Source organism: Alosa sapidissima, chromosome 8, assembly GCF_018492685.1.
Source record: "Alosa sapidissima isolate fAloSap1 chromosome 8, fAloSap1.pri, whole genome shotgun sequence".
NCBI classification, from domain to species: domain Eukaryota; kingdom Metazoa; phylum Chordata; class Actinopteri; order Clupeiformes; family Clupeidae; genus Alosa; species Alosa sapidissima.
The window spans coordinates 28,969,098-28,987,072 of record NC_055964.1 but is presented as its reverse complement, the minus strand read 5'-3'; the positions used below and the strand labels follow the sequence as shown (position 1 = coordinate 28,987,072).

General features: G+C 49.3%; 28 non-coding genes across 28 annotated transcripts; all 28 read left to right on the top strand.

Annotated features, from left to right (window-relative positions):
- The first annotated feature begins 895 nt into the window (after window positions 1-895).
- On the top strand, window positions 896-967 carry trnap-cgg. The gene has a single exon. It is a non-coding gene; the product is annotated as a tRNA-Pro (tRNA).
- A 1,973-nt stretch (window positions 968-2,940) lies between these two features.
- trnap-cgg lies at window positions 2,941-3,012 on the top strand. Its single transcript has one exon. It is a non-coding gene; the product is annotated as a tRNA-Pro (tRNA).
- Window positions 3,013-3,537: 525 nt separating this feature from the next.
- trnap-ugg lies at window positions 3,538-3,609 on the top strand. Its single transcript has one exon. It is a non-coding gene; the product is annotated as a tRNA-Pro (tRNA).
- Window positions 3,610-4,984: 1,375 nt separating this feature from the next.
- Window positions 4,985-5,056, top strand: trnap-cgg. Its single transcript has one exon. It is a non-coding gene; the product is annotated as a tRNA-Pro (tRNA).
- Window positions 5,057-5,582: 526 nt separating this feature from the next.
- Window positions 5,583-5,654, top strand: trnap-ugg. Its single transcript has one exon. It is a non-coding gene; the product is annotated as a tRNA-Pro (tRNA).
- A 1,375-nt stretch (window positions 5,655-7,029) lies between these two features.
- Window positions 7,030-7,101, top strand: trnap-cgg. Its single transcript has one exon. It is a non-coding gene; the product is annotated as a tRNA-Pro (tRNA).
- A 526-nt stretch (window positions 7,102-7,627) lies between these two features.
- Window positions 7,628-7,699, top strand: trnap-ugg. The gene has a single exon. It is a non-coding gene; the product is annotated as a tRNA-Pro (tRNA).
- An 851-nt stretch (window positions 7,700-8,550) lies between these two features.
- Window positions 8,551-8,622, top strand: trnap-cgg. The gene has a single exon. It is a non-coding gene; the product is annotated as a tRNA-Pro (tRNA).
- Window positions 8,623-8,795: 173 nt separating this feature from the next.
- On the top strand, window positions 8,796-8,867 carry trnap-ugg. Its single transcript has one exon. It is a non-coding gene; the product is annotated as a tRNA-Pro (tRNA).
- A 111-nt stretch (window positions 8,868-8,978) lies between these two features.
- On the top strand, window positions 8,979-9,050 carry trnap-ugg. The gene has a single exon. It is a non-coding gene; the product is annotated as a tRNA-Pro (tRNA).
- Window positions 9,051-10,425: 1,375 nt separating this feature from the next.
- On the top strand, window positions 10,426-10,497 carry trnap-cgg. Its single transcript has one exon. It is a non-coding gene; the product is annotated as a tRNA-Pro (tRNA).
- A 526-nt stretch (window positions 10,498-11,023) lies between these two features.
- Window positions 11,024-11,095, top strand: trnap-ugg. The gene has a single exon. It is a non-coding gene; the product is annotated as a tRNA-Pro (tRNA).
- An 851-nt stretch (window positions 11,096-11,946) lies between these two features.
- On the top strand, window positions 11,947-12,018 carry trnap-cgg. The gene has a single exon. It is a non-coding gene; the product is annotated as a tRNA-Pro (tRNA).
- A 173-nt stretch (window positions 12,019-12,191) lies between these two features.
- trnap-ugg lies at window positions 12,192-12,263 on the top strand. Its single transcript has one exon. It is a non-coding gene; the product is annotated as a tRNA-Pro (tRNA).
- Window positions 12,264-12,374: 111 nt separating this feature from the next.
- On the top strand, window positions 12,375-12,446 carry trnap-ugg. The gene has a single exon. It is a non-coding gene; the product is annotated as a tRNA-Pro (tRNA).
- A 589-nt stretch (window positions 12,447-13,035) lies between these two features.
- Window positions 13,036-13,107, top strand: trnap-agg. The gene has a single exon. It is a non-coding gene; the product is annotated as a tRNA-Pro (tRNA).
- Window positions 13,108-13,297: 190 nt separating this feature from the next.
- On the top strand, window positions 13,298-13,369 carry trnap-agg. Its single transcript has one exon. It is a non-coding gene; the product is annotated as a tRNA-Pro (tRNA).
- A 190-nt stretch (window positions 13,370-13,559) lies between these two features.
- Window positions 13,560-13,631, top strand: trnap-agg. The gene has a single exon. It is a non-coding gene; the product is annotated as a tRNA-Pro (tRNA).
- A 190-nt stretch (window positions 13,632-13,821) lies between these two features.
- Window positions 13,822-13,893, top strand: trnap-cgg. Its single transcript has one exon. It is a non-coding gene; the product is annotated as a tRNA-Pro (tRNA).
- Window positions 13,894-14,419: 526 nt separating this feature from the next.
- Window positions 14,420-14,491, top strand: trnap-ugg. Its single transcript has one exon. It is a non-coding gene; the product is annotated as a tRNA-Pro (tRNA).
- A 589-nt stretch (window positions 14,492-15,080) lies between these two features.
- On the top strand, window positions 15,081-15,152 carry trnap-agg. The gene has a single exon. It is a non-coding gene; the product is annotated as a tRNA-Pro (tRNA).
- Window positions 15,153-15,342: 190 nt separating this feature from the next.
- Window positions 15,343-15,414, top strand: trnap-cgg. The gene has a single exon. It is a non-coding gene; the product is annotated as a tRNA-Pro (tRNA).
- Window positions 15,415-15,587: 173 nt separating this feature from the next.
- On the top strand, window positions 15,588-15,659 carry trnap-ugg. Its single transcript has one exon. It is a non-coding gene; the product is annotated as a tRNA-Pro (tRNA).
- A 111-nt stretch (window positions 15,660-15,770) lies between these two features.
- Window positions 15,771-15,842, top strand: trnap-cgg. Its single transcript has one exon. It is a non-coding gene; the product is annotated as a tRNA-Pro (tRNA).
- Window positions 15,843-16,431: 589 nt separating this feature from the next.
- On the top strand, window positions 16,432-16,503 carry trnap-ggg. Its single transcript has one exon. It is a non-coding gene; the product is annotated as a tRNA-Pro (tRNA).
- A 190-nt stretch (window positions 16,504-16,693) lies between these two features.
- Window positions 16,694-16,765, top strand: trnap-cgg. Its single transcript has one exon. It is a non-coding gene; the product is annotated as a tRNA-Pro (tRNA).
- Window positions 16,766-16,938: 173 nt separating this feature from the next.
- Window positions 16,939-17,010, top strand: trnap-ugg. The gene has a single exon. It is a non-coding gene; the product is annotated as a tRNA-Pro (tRNA).
- Window positions 17,011-17,782: 772 nt separating this feature from the next.
- Window positions 17,783-17,854, top strand: trnap-agg. Its single transcript has one exon. It is a non-coding gene; the product is annotated as a tRNA-Pro (tRNA).
- Window positions 17,855-17,975: the final 121 nt, after the last annotated feature.

Below are 17,975 nucleotides of genomic sequence, written 5' to 3'. Positions count from 1 at the left end.
GCACTGTCTTACCTTTGCTGTACAGCATATAGCCGGCAGCTTTTCTGCAACTAAACAACACCACACCTCCCTTTCCTTTCAGCTAAATATTGCTGCACAGAAGGCTCGACATAAGCGTTTGAGCGGAGTGGCTCGTTGGTCTAGGGGTATGATTCTCGCTTAGGGTGCGAGAGGTCCGGGGTTCAAATCCCGGACGAGACCTTTCCCACGCAACTTTCTGTCAGTATGATGTGTTTGTGTCAGCACCGTCTCTCCTTTGCTGTACAGCATGTAGCCGGCAGCTTTTCTGCAACTCAACACCACCCGACCTGCCTTTCCTTTCAGTTAAATATTGCTGCACAAAACGCTCGACAAAAGCTTTTGCGCAGCGTGGCTCGTTGGTCTAGGGGTATGATTCTCGCTTAGGGTGCGAGAGGTCTCGGGTTCAAATCCCGGACGAGCCCTCTGTTCTGTGAAACTCTGCAACTTTTGCTGCTAGCTGCCACCGGTGAACTGCTGCAGTTCGTTACCCAGGACTTACTTTAGGAAATGTTGATGCGCAGTGGAACCAAGCTGAAAGATTGGTCTTACCTGCAGACCACTCTAAATATTTGTTGTGAAGAAAGGCACTGAATAAAAGGTACACTTGCCCCAGGCTCGTTGGTCTAGGGGTATGATTCTCGCTTAGGGTGCGAGAGGTCCCGGGTTCAAATCCCGGACGAGCCCTCTGTTATGTGAAACTCTGCAACTTTTGCTGCTAGCTGCCACCGGTGAACTGCTGCAGTTCGTTACCCAGGACTTACTTTAGGAAATGTTGATGCACAGTGGAACCAAGCTGAAAGATTGGTCTTACCTGCAGACCACTCTAAATATTTGTTGTGAAGAAAGGCACTGAATAAAAGGTACCCTTGCCCCAGGCTCGTTGGTCTAGGGGTATGATTCTCGCTTCGGGTGCGAGAGGTCCCGGGTTCAACTCCCGGACGAGCCCTTCTTTCCGAAACAAACGCCAGACTTTACTGCAAGAATCGACGCTAACGAAACAAACAAAGACGAAACTCTTTTGTTAGCATTGAAGGAAAAGAGCCAATTTTGGACCAGATTTTTTACTTGCTCAGGCCTGCAAGGGGTCCTGACAAAACAAGACCCAGGGGAGCACTCAGCTTTCCGAAACAAACGCCAGACTTTACTGCAAGAATCGACGCTAACGAAACAAACAAAGACGAAACTCTTTTGTTAGCATTGAAGGAAAAGAGCCAATTTTGGACCAGATTTTTTACTTGCTCAGGCCTGCAAGGGGTCCTGACAAAACAAGACCCAGGGGAGCACTCAGCGGCTCGTTGGTCTAGGGGTATTATTCTCGCTTTGGGTGCGAGAGGTCCCGGGTTCAAATCCCGGACGAGCCCTTTTGTGCTTCCTCACCAATTCTTTGTCGGCCTCACTGTCTAACGCGTTTCTGCTGTGGAGATTTAGCCTCAGTTGGATGTATATTTTTTCCCCCTGAGCCATCACATTGCGGCTCGTTGGTCTAGGGGTATGATTCTCGCTTTGGGTGCGAGAGGTCCCGGGTTCAAATCCCGGACGAGCCCGCAGGCGTTACAGGTGCATTTCATTGAAATGTGTTAATTTTCAACTCTCGTCAGTGATCTAGAAAATTATGTTGTTGTTTTTTCAGCTAAATTCATAGCCAGTCAAGGCTTGTTGGTCTAGGGTATGATTCTCGCTTAGGGTGCGAGAGGTCCCGGGTTCAAATCCCAGACAAGTCCTTCCCCACGCAACTATTTGTCATTATCAGGTGCTTGTGTCAGCACTGTCTTACCTTTGCTGTACAGCATATAGCCGGCAGCTTTTCTGCAACTAAACAACACCACACCTCCCTTTCCTTTCAGCTAAATATTGCTGCACAGAAGGCTCGACATAAGCGTTTGAGCAGAGTGGCTCGTTGGTCTAGGGGTATGATTCTCGCTTAGGGTGCGAGAGGTCCGGGGTTCAAATCCCGGACGAGACCTTTCCCACGCAACTTTCTGTCAGTATGATGTGTTTGTGTCAGCACCGTCTCTCCTTTGCTGTACAGCATGTAGCCGGCAGCTTTTCTGCAACTCAACACCACCCGACCTGCCTTTCCTTTCAGTTAAATATTGCTGCACAAAACGCTCGACAAAAGCTTTTGCGCAGCGTGGCTCGTTGGTCTAGGGGTATGATTCTCGCTTAGGGTGCGAGAGGTCTCGGGTTCAAATCCCGGACGAGCCCTCTGTTCTGTGAAACTCTGCAACTTTTGCTGCTAGCTGCCACCGGTGAACTGCTGCAGTTCGTTACCCAGGACTTACTTTAGGAAATGTTGATGCGCAGTGGAACCAAGCTGAAAGATTGGTCTTACCTGCAGACCACTCTAAATATTTGTTGTGAAGAAAGGCACTGAATAAAAGGTACCCTTGCCCCAGGCTCGTTGGTCTAGGGGTATGATTCTCGCTTAGGGTGCGAGAGGTCCCGGGTTCAAATCCCGGACGAGCCCTCTGTTATGTGAAACTCTGCAACTTTTGCTGCTAGCTGCCACCGGTGAACTTCTGCAGTTCGTTACCCAGGACTTACTTTAGGAAATGTTGATGCGCAGTGGAACCAAGCTGAAAGATTGGTCTTACCTGCAGACCACTCTAAATATTTGTTGTGAAGAAAGGCACTGAATAAAAGGTACCCTTGCCCCAGGCTCGTTGGTCTAGGGGTATGATTCTCGCTTAGGGTGCGAGAGGTCCCGGGTTCAAATCCCGGACGAGCCCTCTGTTATGTGAAACTCTGCAACTTTTGCTGCTAGCTGCCACCGGTGAACTGCTGCAGTTCGTTACCCAGGACTTACTTTAGGAAATGTTGATGCACAGTGGAACCAAGCTGAAAGATTGGTCTTACCTGCAGACCACTCTAAATATTTGTTGTGAAGAAAGGCACTGAATAAAAGGTACCCTTGCCCCAGGCTCGTTGGTCTAGGGGTATGATTCTCGCTTCGGGTGCGAGAGGTCCCGGGTTCAACTCCCGGACGAGCCCTTCTTTCCGAAACAAACGCCAGACTTTACTGCAAGAATCGACGCTAACGAAACAAACAAAGACGAAACTCTTTTGTTAGCATTGAAGGAAAAGAGCCAATTTTGGACCAGATTTTTTACTTGCTCAGGCCTGCAAGGGGTCCTGACAAAACAAGACCCAGGGGAGCACTCAGCTTTCCGAAACAAACGCCAGACTTTACTGCAAGAATCGACGCTAACGAAACAAACAAAGACGAAACTCTTTTGTTAGCATTGAAGGAAAAGAGCCAATTTTGGACCAGATTTTTTACTTGCTCAGGCCTGCAAGGGGTCCTGACAAAACAAGACCCAGGGGAGCACTCAGCGGCTCGTTGGTCTAGGGGTATTATTCTCGCTTTGGGTGCGAGAGGTCCCGGGTTCAAATCCCGGACGAGCCCTTTTGTGCTTCCTCACCAATTCTTTGTCGGCCTCACTGTCTAACGCGTTTCTGCTGTGGAGATTTAGCCTCAGTTGGATGTATATTTTTCCCCCTGAGCCATCACATTGCGGCTCGTTGGTCTAGGGGTATGATTCTCGCTTTGGGTGCGAGAGGTCCCGGGTTCAAATCCCGGACGAGCCCGCAGGCGTTACAGGTGCATTTCATTGAAATGTGTTAATTTTCAACTCTCGTCAGTGATCTAGAAAATTATGTTGTTGTTTTTTCAGCTAAATTCATAGCCAGTCAAGGCTTGTTGGTCTAGGGTATGATTCTCGCTTAGGGTGCGAGAGGTCCCGGGTTCAAATCCCAGACAAGTCCTTCCCCACGCAACTATTTGTCATTATCAGGTGCTTGTGTCAGCACTGTCTTACCTTTGCTGTACAGCATATAGCCGGCAGCTTTTCTGCAACTAAACAACACCACACCTCCCTTTCCTTTCAGCTAAATATTGCTGCACAGAAGGCTCGACATAAGCGTTTGAGCAGAATGGCTCGTTGGTCTAGGGGTATGATTCTCGCTTAGGGTGCGAGAGGTCCGGGGTTCAAATCCCGGACGAGACCTTTCCCACGCAACTTTCTGTCAGTATGATGTGTTTGTGTCAGCACCGTCTCTCCTTTGCTGTACAGCATGTAGCCGGCAGCTTTTCTGCAACTCAACACCACCCGACCTGCCTTTCCTTTCAGTTAAATATTGCTGCACAAAACGCTCGACAAAAGCTTTTGCGCAGCGTGGCTCGTTGGTCTAGGGGTATGATTCTCGCTTAGGGTGCGAGAGGTCTCGGGTTCAAATCCCGGACGAGCCCTCTGTTCTGTGAAACTCTGCAACTTTTGCTGCTAGCTGCCACCGGTGAACTGCTGCAGTTCGTTACCCAGGACTTACTTTAGGAAATGTTGATGCGCAGTGGAACCAAGCTGAAAGATTGGTCTTACCTGCAGACCACTCTAAATATTTGTTGTGAAGAAAGGCACTGAATAAAAGGTACCCTTGCCCCAGGCTCGTTGGTCTAGGGGTATGATTCTCGCTTAGGGTGCGAGAGGTCCCGGGTTCAAATCCCGGACGAGCCCTCTGTTATGTGAAACTCTGCAACTTTTGCTGCTAGCTGCCACCGGTGAACTTCTGCAGTTTGTTACCCAGGACTTACTTTAGGAAATGTTGATGCGCAGTGGAACCAAGCTGAAAGATTGGTCTTACCTGCAGACCACTCTAAATATTTGTTGTGAAGAAAGGCACTGAATAAAAGGTACCCTTGCCCCAGGCTCGTTGGTCTAGGGGTATGATTCTCGCTTAGGGTGCGAGAGGTCCCGGGTTCAAATCCCGGACGAGCCCTCTGTTATGTGAAACTCTGCAACTTTTGCTGCTAGCTGCCACCGGTGAACTGCTGCAGTTCGTTACCCAGGACTTACTTTAGGAAATGTTGATGCACAATGGAACCAAGCTGAAAGATTGGTCTTACCTGCAGACCACTCTAAATATTTGTTGTGAAGAAAGGCACTGAATAAAAGGTACCCTTGCCCCAGGCTCGTTGGTCTAGGGGTATGATTCTCGCTTCGGGTGCGAGAGGTCCCGGGTTCAACTCCCGGACGAGCCCTTCTTTCCGAAACAAACGCCAGACTTTACTGCAAGAATCGACGCTAACGAAACAAACAAAGACGAAACTCTTTTGTTAGCATTGAAGGAAAAGAGCCAATTTTGGACCAGATTTTTTACTTGCTCAGGCCTGCAAGGGGTCCTGACAAAACAAGACCCAGGGGAGCACTCAGCTTTCCGAAACAAACGCCAGACTTTACTGCAAGAATCGACGCTAACGAAACAAACAAAGACGAAACTCTTTTGTTAGCATTGAAGGAAAAGAGCCAATTTTGGACCAGATTTTTTACTTGCTCAGGCCTGCAAGGGGTCCTGACAAAACAAGACCCAGGGGAGCACTCAGCGGCTCGTTGGTCTAGGGGTATTATTCTCGCTTTGGGTGCGAGAGGTCCCGGGTTCAAATCCCGGACGAGCCCTTTTGTGCTTCCTCACCAATTCTTTGTCGGCCTCACTGTCTAACGCGTTTCTGCTGTGGAGATTTAGCCTCAGTTGGATGTATATTTTTTCCCCCTGAGCCATCACATTGCGGCTCGTTGGTCTAGGGGTATGATTCTCGCTTTGGGTGCGAGAGGTCCCGGGTTCAAATCCCGGACGAGCCCGCAGGCGTTACAGGTGCATTTCATTGAAATGTGTTAATTTTCAACTCTCGTCAGTGATCTAGAAAATTATGTTGTTGTTTTTTCAGCTAAATTCATAGCCAGTCAAGGCTTGTTGGTCTAGAGTATGATTCTCGCTTAGGGTGCGAGAGGTCCCGGGTTCAAATCCCAGACAAGTCCTTCCCCACGCAACTATTCGTCATTATCAGGTGCTTGTGTCAGCACTGTCTTACCTTTGCTGTACAGCATATAGCCGGCAGCTTTTCTGCAACTAAACAACACCACACCTCCCTTTCCTTTCAGCTAAATATTGCTGCACAGAAGGCTCGACATAAGCGTTTGAGCAGAGTGGCTCGTTGGTCTAGGGGTATGATTCTCGCTTAGGGTGCGAGAGGTCCGGGGTTCAAATCCCGGACGAGACCTTTCCCACGCAACTTTCTGTCAGTATCATGTGTTTGTGTCAGCACCGTCTCTCCTTTGCTGTACAGCATGTAGCCGGCAGCTTTTCTGCAACTCAACACCACCCGACCTGCCTTTCCTTTCAGTTAAATATTGCTGCACAAAACGCTCGACAAAAGCTTTTGCGCAGCGTGGCTCGTTGGTCTAGGGGTATGATTCTCGCTTAGGGTGCGAGAGGTCCCGGGTTCAAATCCCGGACGAGCCCTCTGTTCTGTGAAACTCTGCAACTTTTGCTGCTAGCTGCCACCGGTGAACTGCTGCAGTTCGTTACCCAGGACTTACTTTAGGAAATGTTGATGCGCAGTGGAACCAAGCTGAAAGATTGGTCTTACCTGCAGACCACTCTAAATATTTGTTGTGAAGAAAGGCACTGAATAAAAGGTACCCTTGCCCCAGGCTCGTTGGTCTAGGGGTATGATTCTCGCTTAGGGTGCGAGAGGTCCCGGGTTCAAATCCCGGACGAGCCCTCTGTTCTGTGAAACTCTGCAACTTTTGCTGCTAGCTGCCACCGGTGAACTGCTGCAGTTCGTTACCCAGGACTTACTTTAGGAAATGTTGATGCGCAGTGGAACCAAGCTGAAAGATTGGTCTTACCTGCAGACCACTCTAAATATTTGTTGTGAAGAAAGGCACTGAATAAAAGGTACCCTTGCCCCAGGCTCGTTGGTCTAGGGGTATGATTCTCGCTTAGGGTGCGAGAGGTCCCGGGTTCAAATCCCGGACGAGCCCTCTGTTATGTGAAACTCTGCAACTTTTGCTGCTAGCTGCCACCGGTGAACTGCTGCAGTTCGTTACCCAGGACTTACTTTAGGAAATGTTGATGCACAATGGAACCAAGCTGAAAGATTGGTCTTACCTGCAGACCACTCTAAATATTTGTTGTGAAGAAAGGCACTGAATAAAAGGTACCCTTGCCCCAGGCTCGTTGGTCTAGGGGTATGATTCTCGCTTCGGGTGCGAGAGGTCCCGGGTTCAACTCCCGGACGAGCCCTTCTTTCCGAAACAAACGCCAGACTTTACTGAAAGAATCGACGCTAACGAAACAAACAAAGACGAAACTCTTTTGTTAGCATTGAAGGAAAAGAGCCAATTTTGGACCAGATTTTTTACTTGCTCAGGCCTGCAAGGGGTCCTGACAAAACAAGACCCAGGGGAGCACTCAGCTTTCCGAAACAAACGCCAGACTTTACTGCAAGAATCGACGCTAACGAAACAAACAAAGATGAAACTCTTTTGTTAGCATTGAAGGAAAAGAGCCAATTTTGGACCAGATTTTTTACGTGCTCAGGCCTGCAAGGGGTCCTGACAAAACAAGACCCAGGGGAGCACTCAGCGGCTCGTTGGTCTAGGGGTATTATTCTCGCTTTGGGTGCGAGAGGTCCCGGGTTCAAATCCCGGACGAGCGCTTTTGTGCTTCCTCACCAATTCTTTGTCGGCCTCACTGTCTAACGCGTTTCTGCTGTGGAGATTTAGCCTCAGTTGGATGTATATTTTTTCCCCCTGAGCCATCACATTGCGGCTCGTTGGTCTAGGGGTATGATTCTCGCTTTGGGTGCGAGAGGTCCCGGGTTCAAATCCCGGACGAGCCCGCAGGCGTTACAGGTGCATTTCATTGAAATGTGTTAATTTTCAACTCTCGTCAGTGATCTAGAAAATTATGTTGTTGTTTTTTCAGCTAAATTCATAGCCAGTCAAGGCTTGTTGGTCTAGAGTATGATTCTCGCTTAGGGTGCGAGAGGTCCCGGGTTCAAATCCCAGACAAGTCCTTCCCCACGCAACTATTTGTCATTATCAGGTGCTTGTGTCAGCACTGTCTTACCTTTGCTGTACAGCATATAGCCGGCAGCTTTTCTGCAACTAAACAACACCACACCTCCCTTTCCTTTCAGCTAAATATTGCTGCACAGAAGGCTCGACATAAGCGTTTGAGCAGCGTGGCTAGTTGGTCTAGGGGTATGATTCTCGCTTAGGGTGCGAGAGGTCCCGGGTTCAAATCCCGGACGAGACCTTTCCCACGCAACTTTCTGTCAGTATCATGTGTTTGTGTCAGCACTGTCTCTCCTTTGCTGTACAGCATGTAGCCGGCAGCTTTTTTGCAACTCAACACCACCCGACCTGCCTTTCCTTTCAGTTAAATATTGCTGCACAAAACTCTCGACAAAAGCTTTTGTGCAGCGTGGCTCGTTGGTCTAGGGGTATGATTCTCGCTTAGGGTGCGAGAGGTCCCGGGTTCAAATCCCGGACGAGCCCTCTGTTCTGTGAAACTCTGCAACTTTTGCTGCTAGCTGCCACCGGTGAACTGCTGCAGTTCGTTACCCAGGACTTACTTTAGGAAATGTTGATGCGCAGTGGAACCAAGCTGAAAGATTGGTCTTACCTGCAGACCACTCTAAATATTTGTTTTGAAGAAAGGCACTGAATAAAAGGCACCCTTGGCCCAGGCTCGTTGGTCTAGGGGTATGATTCTCGCTTCGGGTGCGAGAGGTCCCGGGTTCAACTCCCGGACGGGCCCTTCTTTCCGAAACAAACGCCAGACTTTACTGCAAGAATCGACGCTAACGAAACAAACAAAGACGAAACTCTTTTGTTAGCATTGAAGGAAAAGAGCCAATTTTGGACCAGATTTTTTACTTGCTCAGGCCTGCAAGGGGTCCTGACAAAACAAGACCCAGGGGAGCACTCAGCGGCTCGTTGGTCTAGGGGTATGATTCTCGCTTTGGGTGCGAGAGGTCCCGGGTTCAAATCCCGGACGAGCCCTTTTGTGCTTCCTCACCAATTCTTTGTCGGCCTCACTGTCTAACGCGTTTCCTCTGTGGAGATTTACCCTCAGTTGGATGTTTATTTTTTCCCCCTGCGCCATCACATTGCGGCTCGTTGGTCTAGGGGTATGATTCTCGCTTTGGGTGCGAGAGGTCCCGGGTTCAAATCCCGGACGAGCCCGCAGGCGTTACAGGTGCATTTCATTGAAATGTGTTAATTTTCAACTCTCGTCAGTGATCTAGAAAATGATGTTGTTGTTTTTTCAGCTAAATTCATAGCCAGTCAAGGCTTGTTGGTCTAGAGTATGATTCTCGCTTAGGGTGCGAGAGGTCCCGGGTTCAAATCCCAGACAAGTCCTTCCCCACGCAACTATTTGTCATTATCAGGTGCTTGTGTCAGCACTGTCTTACCTTTGCTGTACAGCATATAGCCGGCAGCTTTTCTGCAACTAAACAACACCACACCTCCCTTTCCTTTCAGCTAAATATTGCTGCACAGAAGGCTCGACATAAGCGTTTGAGCAGAGTGGCTCGTTGGTCTAGGGGTATGATTCTCGCTTAGGGTGCGAGAGGTCCGGGGTTCAAATCCCGGACGAGACCTTTCCCACGCAACTTTCTGTCAGTATCATGTGTTTGTGTCAGCACCGTCTCTCCTTTGCTGTACAGCATGTAGCCGGCAGCTTTTCTGCAACTCAACACCACCCGACCTGCCTTTCCTTTCAGTTAAATATTGCTGCACAAAACGCTCGACAAAAGCTTTTGCGCAGCGTGGCTCGTTGGTCTAGGGGTATGATTCTCGCTTAGGGTGCGAGAGGTCCCGGGTTCAAATCCCGGACGAGCCCTCTGTTCTGTGAAACTCTGCAACTTTTGCTGCTAGCTGCCACCGGTGAACTGCTGCAGTTCGTTACCCAGGACTTACTTTAGGAAATGTTGATGCGCAGTGGAACCAAGCTGAAAGATTGGTCTTACCTGCAGACCACTCTAAATATTTGTTGTGAAGAAAGGCACTGAATAAAAGGTACCCTTCCCCCAGGCTCGTTGGTCTAGGGGTATGATTCTCGCTTAGGGTGCGAGAGGTCCCGGGTTCAAATCCCGGACGAGCCCTCTGTTCTGTGAAACTCTGCAACTTTTGCTGCTAGCTGCCACCGGTGAACTGCTGCAGTTCGTTACCCAGGACTTACTTTAGGAAATGTTGATGCGCAGTGGAACCAAGCTGAAAGATTGGTCTTACCTGCAGACCACTCTAAATATTTGTTGTGAAGAAAGGCACTGAATAAAAGGTACCCTTGCCCCAGGCTCGTTGGTCTAGGGGTATGATTCTCGCTTAGGGTGCGAGAGGTCCCGGGTTCAAATCCCGGACGAGCCCTCTGTTATGTGAAACTCTGCAACTTTTGCTGCTAGCTGCCACCGGTGAACTGCTGCAGTTCGTTACCCAGGACTTACTTTAGGAAATGTTGATGCACAGTGGAACCAAGCTGAAAGATTGGTCTTACCTGCAGACCACTCTAAATATTTGTTGTGAAGAAAGGCACTGAATAAAAGGTACCCTTGCCCCAGGCTCGTTGGTCTAGGGGTATGATTCTCGCTTCGGGTGCGAGAGGTCCCGGGTTCAACTCCCGGACGAGCCCTTCTTTCCGAAACAAACGCCAGACTTTACTGCAAGAATCGACGCTAACGAAACAAACAAAGACGAAACTCTTTTGTTAGCATTGAAGGAAAAGAGCCAATTTTGGACCAGATTTTTTACTTGCTCAGGCCTGCAAGGGGTCCTGACAAAACAAGACCCAGGGGAGCACTCAGCTTTCCGAAACAAACGCCAGACTTTACTGCAAGAATCGACGCTAACGAAACAAACAAAGACGAAACTCTTTTGTTAGCATTGAAGGAAAAGAGCCAATTTTGGACCAGATTTTTTACTTGCTCAGGCCTGCAAGGGGTCCTGACAAAACAAGACCCAGGGGAGCACTCAGCGGCTCGTTGGTCTAGGGGTATTATTCTCGCTTTGGGTGCGAGAGGTCCCGGGTTCAAATCCCGGACGAGCCCTTTTGTGCTTCCTCACCAATTCTTTGTCGGCCTCACTGTCTAACGCGTTTCTGCTGTGGAGATTTAGCCTCAGTTGGATGTATATTTTTTCCCCCTGAGCCATCACATTGCGGCTCGTTGGTCTAGGGGTATGATTCTCGCTTTGGGTGCGAGAGGTCCCGGGTTCAAATCCCGGACGAGCCCGCAGGCGTTACAGGTGCATTTCATTGAAATGTGTTAATTTTCAACTCTCGTCAGTGATCTAGAAAATTATGTTGTTGTTTTTTCAGCTAAATTCATAGCCAGTCAAGGCTTGTTGGTCTAGAGTATGATTCTCGCTTAGGGTGCGAGAGGTCCCGGGTTCAAATCCCAGACAAGTCCTTCCCCACGCAACTATTTGTCATTATCAGGTGCTTGTGTCAGCACTGTCTTACCTTTGCTGTACAGCATATAGCCGGCAGCTTTTCTGCAACTAAACAACACCACACCTCCCTTTCCTTTCAGCTAAATATTGCTGCACAGAAGGCTCGACATAAGCGTTTGAGCAGCGTGGCTAGTTGGTCTAGGGGTATGATTCTCGCTTAGGGTGCGAGAGGTCCCGGGTTCAAATCCCGGACGAGACCTTTCCCACGCAACTTTCTGTCAGTATCATGTGTTTGTGTCAGCACTGTCTCTCCTTTGCTGTACAGCATGTAGCCGGCAGCTTTTTTGCAACTCAACACCACCCGACCTGCCTTTCCTTTCAGTTAAATATTGCTGCACAAAACTCTCGACAAAAGCTTTTGTGCAGCGTGGCTCGTTGGTCTAGGGGTATGATTCTCGCTTAGGGTGCGAGAGGTCCCGGGTTCAAATCCCGGACGAGCCCTCTGTTCTGTGAAACTCTGCAACTTTTGCTGCTAGCTGCCACCGGTGAACTGCTGCAGTTCGTTACCCAGGACTTACTTTAGGAAATGTTGATGCGCAGTGGAACCAAGCTGAAAGATTGGTCTTACCTGCAGACCACTCTAAATATTTGTTTTGAAGAAAGGCACTGAATAAAAGGCACCCTTGGCCCAGGCTCGTTGGTCTAGGGGTATGATTCTCGCTTCGGGTGCGAGAGGTCCCGGGTTCAACTCCCGGACGGGCCCTTCTTTCCGAAACAAACGCCAGACTTTACTGCAAGAATCGACGCTAACGAAACAAACAAAGACGAAACTCTTTTGTTAGCATTGAAGGAAAAGAGCCAATTTTGGACCAGATTTTTTACTTGCTCAGGCCTGCAAGGGGTCCTGACAAAACAAGACCCAGGGGAGCACTCAGCGGCTCGTTGGTCTAGGGGTATGATTCTCGCTTTGGGTGCGAGAGGTCCCGGGTTCAAATCCCGGACGAGCCCTTTTGTGCTTCCTCACCAATTCTTTGTCGGCCTCACTGTCTAACGCGTTTCCTCTGTGGAGATTTACCCTCAGTTGGATGTTTATTTTTTCCCCCTGCGCCATCACATTGCGGCTCGTTGGTCTAGGGGTATGATTCTCGCTTTGGGTGCGAGAGGTCCCGGGTTCAAATCCCGGACGAGCCCGCAGGCGTTACAGGTGCATTTCATTGAAATGTGTTAATTTTCAACTCTCGTCAGTGATCTAGAAAATGATGTTGTTGTTTTTTCAGCTAAATTCATAGCCAGTCAAGGCTTGTTGGTCTAGAGTATGATTCTCGCTTAGGGTGCGAGAGGTCCCGGGTTCAAATCCCAGACAAGTCCTTCCCCACGCAACTATTTGTCATTATCAGGTGCTTGTGTCAGCACTGTCTTACCTTTGCTGTACAGCATATAGCCGGCAGCTTTTCTGCAACTAAACAACACCACACCTCCCTTTCCTTTCAGCTAAATATTGCTGCACAGAAGGCTCGACATAAGCGTTTGAGCAGAGTGGCTCGTTGGTCTAGGGGTATGATTCTCGCTTAGGGTGCGAGAGGTCCGGGGTTCAAATCCCGGACGAGACCTTTCCCACGCAACTTTCTGTCAGTATCATGTGTTTGTGTCAGCACCGTCTCTCCTTTGCTGTACAGCATGTAGCCGGCAGCTTTTCTGCAACTCAACACCACCCGACCTGCCTTTCCTTTCAGTTAAATATTGCTGCACAAAACGCTCGACAAAAGCTTTTGCGCAGCGTGGCTCGTTGGTCTAGGGGTATGATTCTCGCTTAGGGTGCGAGAGGTCCCGGGTTCAAATCCCGGACGAGCCCTCTGTTCTGTGAAACTCTGCAACTTTTGCTGCTAGCTGCCACCGGTGAACTGCTGCAGTTCGTTACCCAGGACTTACTTTAGGAAATGTTGATGCGCAGTGGAACCAAGCTGAAAGATTGGTCTTACCTGCAGACCACTCTAAATATTTGTTGTGAAGAAAGGCACTGAATAAAAGGTACCCTTGCCCCAGGCTCGTTGGTCTAGGGGTATGATTCTCGCTTAGGGTGCGAGAGGTCCCGGGTTCAAATCCCGGACGAGCCCTCTGTTCTGTGAAACTCTGCAACTTTTGCTGCTAGCTGCCACCGGTGAACTGCTGCAGTTCGTTACCCAGGACTTACTTTAGGAAATGTTGATGCGCAGTGGAACCAAGCTGAAAGATTGGTCTTACCTGCAGACCACTCTAAATATTTGTTGTGAAGAAAGGCACTGAATAAAAGGTACCCTTGCCCCAGGCTCGTTGGTCTAGGGGTATGATTCTCGCTTAGGGTGCGAGAGGTCCCGGGTTCAAATCCCGGACGAGCCCTCTGTTATGTGAAACTCTGCAACTTTTGCTGCTAGCTGCCACCGGTGAACTGCTGCAGTTCGTTACCCAGGACTTACTTTAGGAAATGTTGATGCACAGTGGAACCAAGCTGAAAGATTGGTCTTACCTGCAGACCACTCTAAATATTTGTTGTGAAGAAAGGCACTGAATAAAAGGTACCCTTGCCCCAGGCTCGTTGGTCTAGGGGTATGATTCTCGCTTCGGGTGCGAGAGGTCCCGGGTTCAACTCCCGGACGAGCCCTTCTTTCCGAAACAAACGCCAGACTTTACTGCAAGAATCGACGCTAACGAAACAAACAAAGACGAAACTCTTTTGTTAGCATTGAAGGAAAAGAGCCAATTTTGGACCAGATTTTTTACTTGCTCAGGCCTGCAAGGGGTCCTGACAAAACAAGACCCAGGGGAGCACTCAGCTTTCCGAAACAAACGCCAGACTTTACTGCAAGAATCGACGCTAACGAAACAAACAAAGACGAAACTCTTTTGTTAGCATTGAAGGAAAAGAGCCAATTTTGGACCAGATTTTTTACTTGCTCAGGCCTGCAAGGGGTCCTGACAAAACAAGACCCAGGGGAGCACTCAGCGGCTCGTTGGTCTAGGGGTATTATTCTCGCTTTGGGTGCGAGAGGTCCCGGGTTCAAATCCCGGACGAGCCCTTTTGTGCTTCCTCACCAATTCTTTGTCGGCCTCACTGTCTAACGCGTTTCTGCTGTGGAGATTTAGCCTCAGTTGGATGTATATTTTTTCCCCCTGAGCCATCACATTGCGGCTCGTTGGTCTAGGGGTATGATTCTCGCTTTGGGTGCGAGAGGTCCCGGGTTCAAATCCCGGACGAGCCCGCAGGCGTTACAGGTGCATTTCATTGAAATGTGTTAATTTTCAACTCTCGTCAGTGATCTAGAAAATTATGTTGTTGTTTTTTCAGCTAAATTCATAGCCAGTCAAGGCTTGTTGGTCTAGAGTATGATTCTCGCTTAGGGTGCGAGAGGTCCCGGGTTCAAATCCCAGACAAGTCCTTCCCCACGCAACTATTTGTCATTATCAGGTGCTTGTGTCAGCACTGTCTTACCTTTGCTGTACAGCATATAGCCGGCAGCTTTTCTGCAACTAAACAACACCACACCTCCCTTTCCTTTCAGCTAAATATTGCTGCACAGAAGGCTCGACATAAGCATTTGAGCAGCGTGGCTAGTTGGTCTAGGGGTATGATTCTCGCTTAGGGTGCGAGAGGTCCCGGGTTCAAATCCCGGACGAGACCTTTCCCACGCAACTTTCTGTCAGTATCATGTGTTTGTGTCAGCACTGTCTCTCCTTTGCTGTACAGCATGTAGCCGGCAGCTTTTTTGCAACTCAACACCACCCGACCTGCCTTTCCTTTCAGTTAAATATTGCTGCACAAAACTCTCGACAAAAGCTTTTGTGCAGCGTGGCTCGTTGGTCTAGGGGTATGATTCTCGCTTAGGGTGCGAGAGGTCCCGGGTTCAAATCCCGGACGAGCCCTCTGTTCTGTGAAACTCTGCAACTTTTGCTGCTAGCTGCCACCGGTGAACTGCTGCAGTTCGTTACCCAGGACTTACTTTAGGAAATGTTGATGCGCAGTGGAACCAAGCTGAAAGATTGGTCTTACCTGCAGACCACTCTAAATATTTGTTGTGAAGAAAGGCACTGAATAAAAGGTACCCTTGGCCCAGGCTCGTTGGTCTAGGGGTATGATTCTCGCTTCGGGTGCGAGAGGTCCCGGGTTCAACTCCCGGACGGGCCCTTCTTTCCGAAACAAACGCCAGACTTTACTGCAAGAATCGACGCTAACGAAACAAACAAAGACGAAACTCTTTTGTTAGCATTGAAGGAAAAGAGCCAATTTTGGACCAGATTTTTTACTTGCTCAGGCCTGCAAGGGGTCCTGACAAAACAAGACCCAGGGGAGCACTCAGTGGCTCGTTGGTCTAGGGGTATGATTCTCGCTTTGGGTGCGAGAGGTCCCGGGTTCAAATCCCGGACGAGCCCTTTTGTGCTTCCTCACCAATTCTTTGTCGGCCTCACTGTCTAACGCGTTTCTGCTGTGGAGATTTAGCCTCAGTTGGATGTATATTTTTTCCCCCTGAGCCATCACATTGCGGCTCGTTGGTCTAGGGGTATGATTCTCGCTTCGGGTGCGAGAGGTCCTGGGTTCAAATCCCGGACGAGCCCGCAGGCGTTACAGGTGCATTTCATTGAAATGTGTTAATTTTCAACTCTCGTCAGTGATCTAGAAAATTATGTTGTTGTTTTTTCAGCTAAATTCATAGCCAGTCAAGGCTTGTTGGTCTAGGGTATGATTCTCGCTTAGGGTGCGAGAGGTCCCGGGTTCAAATCCCAGACAAGTCCTTCCCCACGCAACTATTTGTCATTATCAGGTGCTTGTGTGAGCACTGTCTTACCTTTGCTGTACAGCATATAGCCGGCAGCTTTTCTGCAACTAAACAACACCACAACTCCCTTTCCTTTCAGCTAAATATTGCTGCACAGAAGGCTCGACATAAGCGTTTGAGCAGAGTGGCTCGTTGGTCTAGGGGTATGATTCTCGCTTAGGGTGCGAGAGGTCCGGGGTTCAAATCCCGGACGAGACCTTTCCCACGCAACTTTCTGTCAGTATGATGTGTTTGTGTCAGCACCGTCTCTCCTTTGCTGTACAGCATGTAGCCGGCAGCTTTTCTGCAACTCAACACCACCCGACCTGCCTTTCCTTTCAGTTAAATATTGCTGCACAAAACGCTCGACAAAAGCTTTCGCGCAGCGTGGCTTGTTGGTCTAGGGGTATGATTCTCGCTTGGGGTGCGAGAGGTCCCGGGTTCAAATCCCGGACGAGCCCTCTGTTCTGTGAAACTCTGCAACTTTTGCTGCTAGCTGCCACCGGTGAACTGCTGCAGTTCGTTACCCAGGACTTACTTTAGGAAATGTTGATGCGCAGTGGAACCAAGCTGAAAGATTGGTCTTACCTGCAGACCACTCTAAATATTTGTTGTGAAGAAAGGCACTGAATAAAAGGTACCCTTGGCCCAGGCTCGTTGGTCTAGGGGTATGATTCTCGCTTCGGGTGCGAGAGGTCCTGGGTTCAACTCCCGGACGGGCCCTTCTTTCCGAAACAAACGCCAGACTTTACTGCAAGAATCGACGCTAACGAAACAAACAAAGACGAAACTCTTTTGTTAGCATTGAAGGAAAAGAGCCAATTTTGGACCAGATTTTTTACTTGCTCAGGCCTGCAAGGGGTCCTGACAAAACAAGACCCAGGGGAGCACTCAGCGGCTCGTTGGTCTAGGGGTATGATTCTCGCTTTGGGTGCGAGAGGTCCCGGGTTCAAATCCCGGACGAGCCCTTTTGTGCTTCCTCACCAATTCTTTGTCGGCCTCACTGTCTAACGCGTTTCCTCTGTGGAGATTTAGCCTCAGTTGGATGTTTATTTTTTCCCCCTGCGCCATCACATTGCGGCTCGTTGGTCTAGGGGTATGATTCTAGCTTTGGGTGCGAGAGGTCCCGGGTTCAAATCCCGGACGAGCCCGCAGGCGTTACAGGTGCATTTCATTGAAATGTGTTAATTTTCAACTCTCGTCAGTGATCTAGAAAATGATGTTGTTGTTTTTTCAGCTAAATTCATAGCCAGTCAAGGCTTGTTGGTCTAGGGTATGATTCTCGCTTAGGATGCGAGAGGTCCCGGGTTCAAATCCCAGACAAGTCCTTCCCCACGCAACTATTTGTCATTATCAGGTGCTTGTGTCAGCACTGTCTTACCTTTGCTGTACAGCATATAGCCGGCAGCTTTTCTGCAACTAAACAACACCACACCTCCCTTTCCTTTCAGCTAAATATTGCTGCACAGAAGGCTCGACATAAGCGTTTGAGCAGAGTGGCTCGTTGGTCTAGGGGTATGATTCTCGCTTAGGGTGCGAGAGGTCCGGGGTTCAAATACCGGACGAGACCTTTCCCACGCAACTTTCTGTCAGTATGATGTGTTTGTGTCAGCATCGTCTCTCCTTTGCTGTACAGCATGTAGCCGGCAGCTTTTCTGCAACTCAACACCACCCGACCTGCCTTTCCTTTCAGTTAAATATTGCTGCACAAAACGCTCGACAAAAGCTTTTGCGCAGCGTGGCTCGTTGGTCTAGGGGTATGATTCTCGCTTAGGGTGCGAGAGGTCCCGGGTTCAAATCCCGGACGAGCCCTCTGTTCTGTGAAACTCTGCAACTTTTGCTGCTAGCTGCCACCGGTGAACTGCTGCAGTTCGTTACCCAGGACTTACTTTAGGAAATGTTGATGCGCAGTGGAACCAAGCTGAAAGATTGG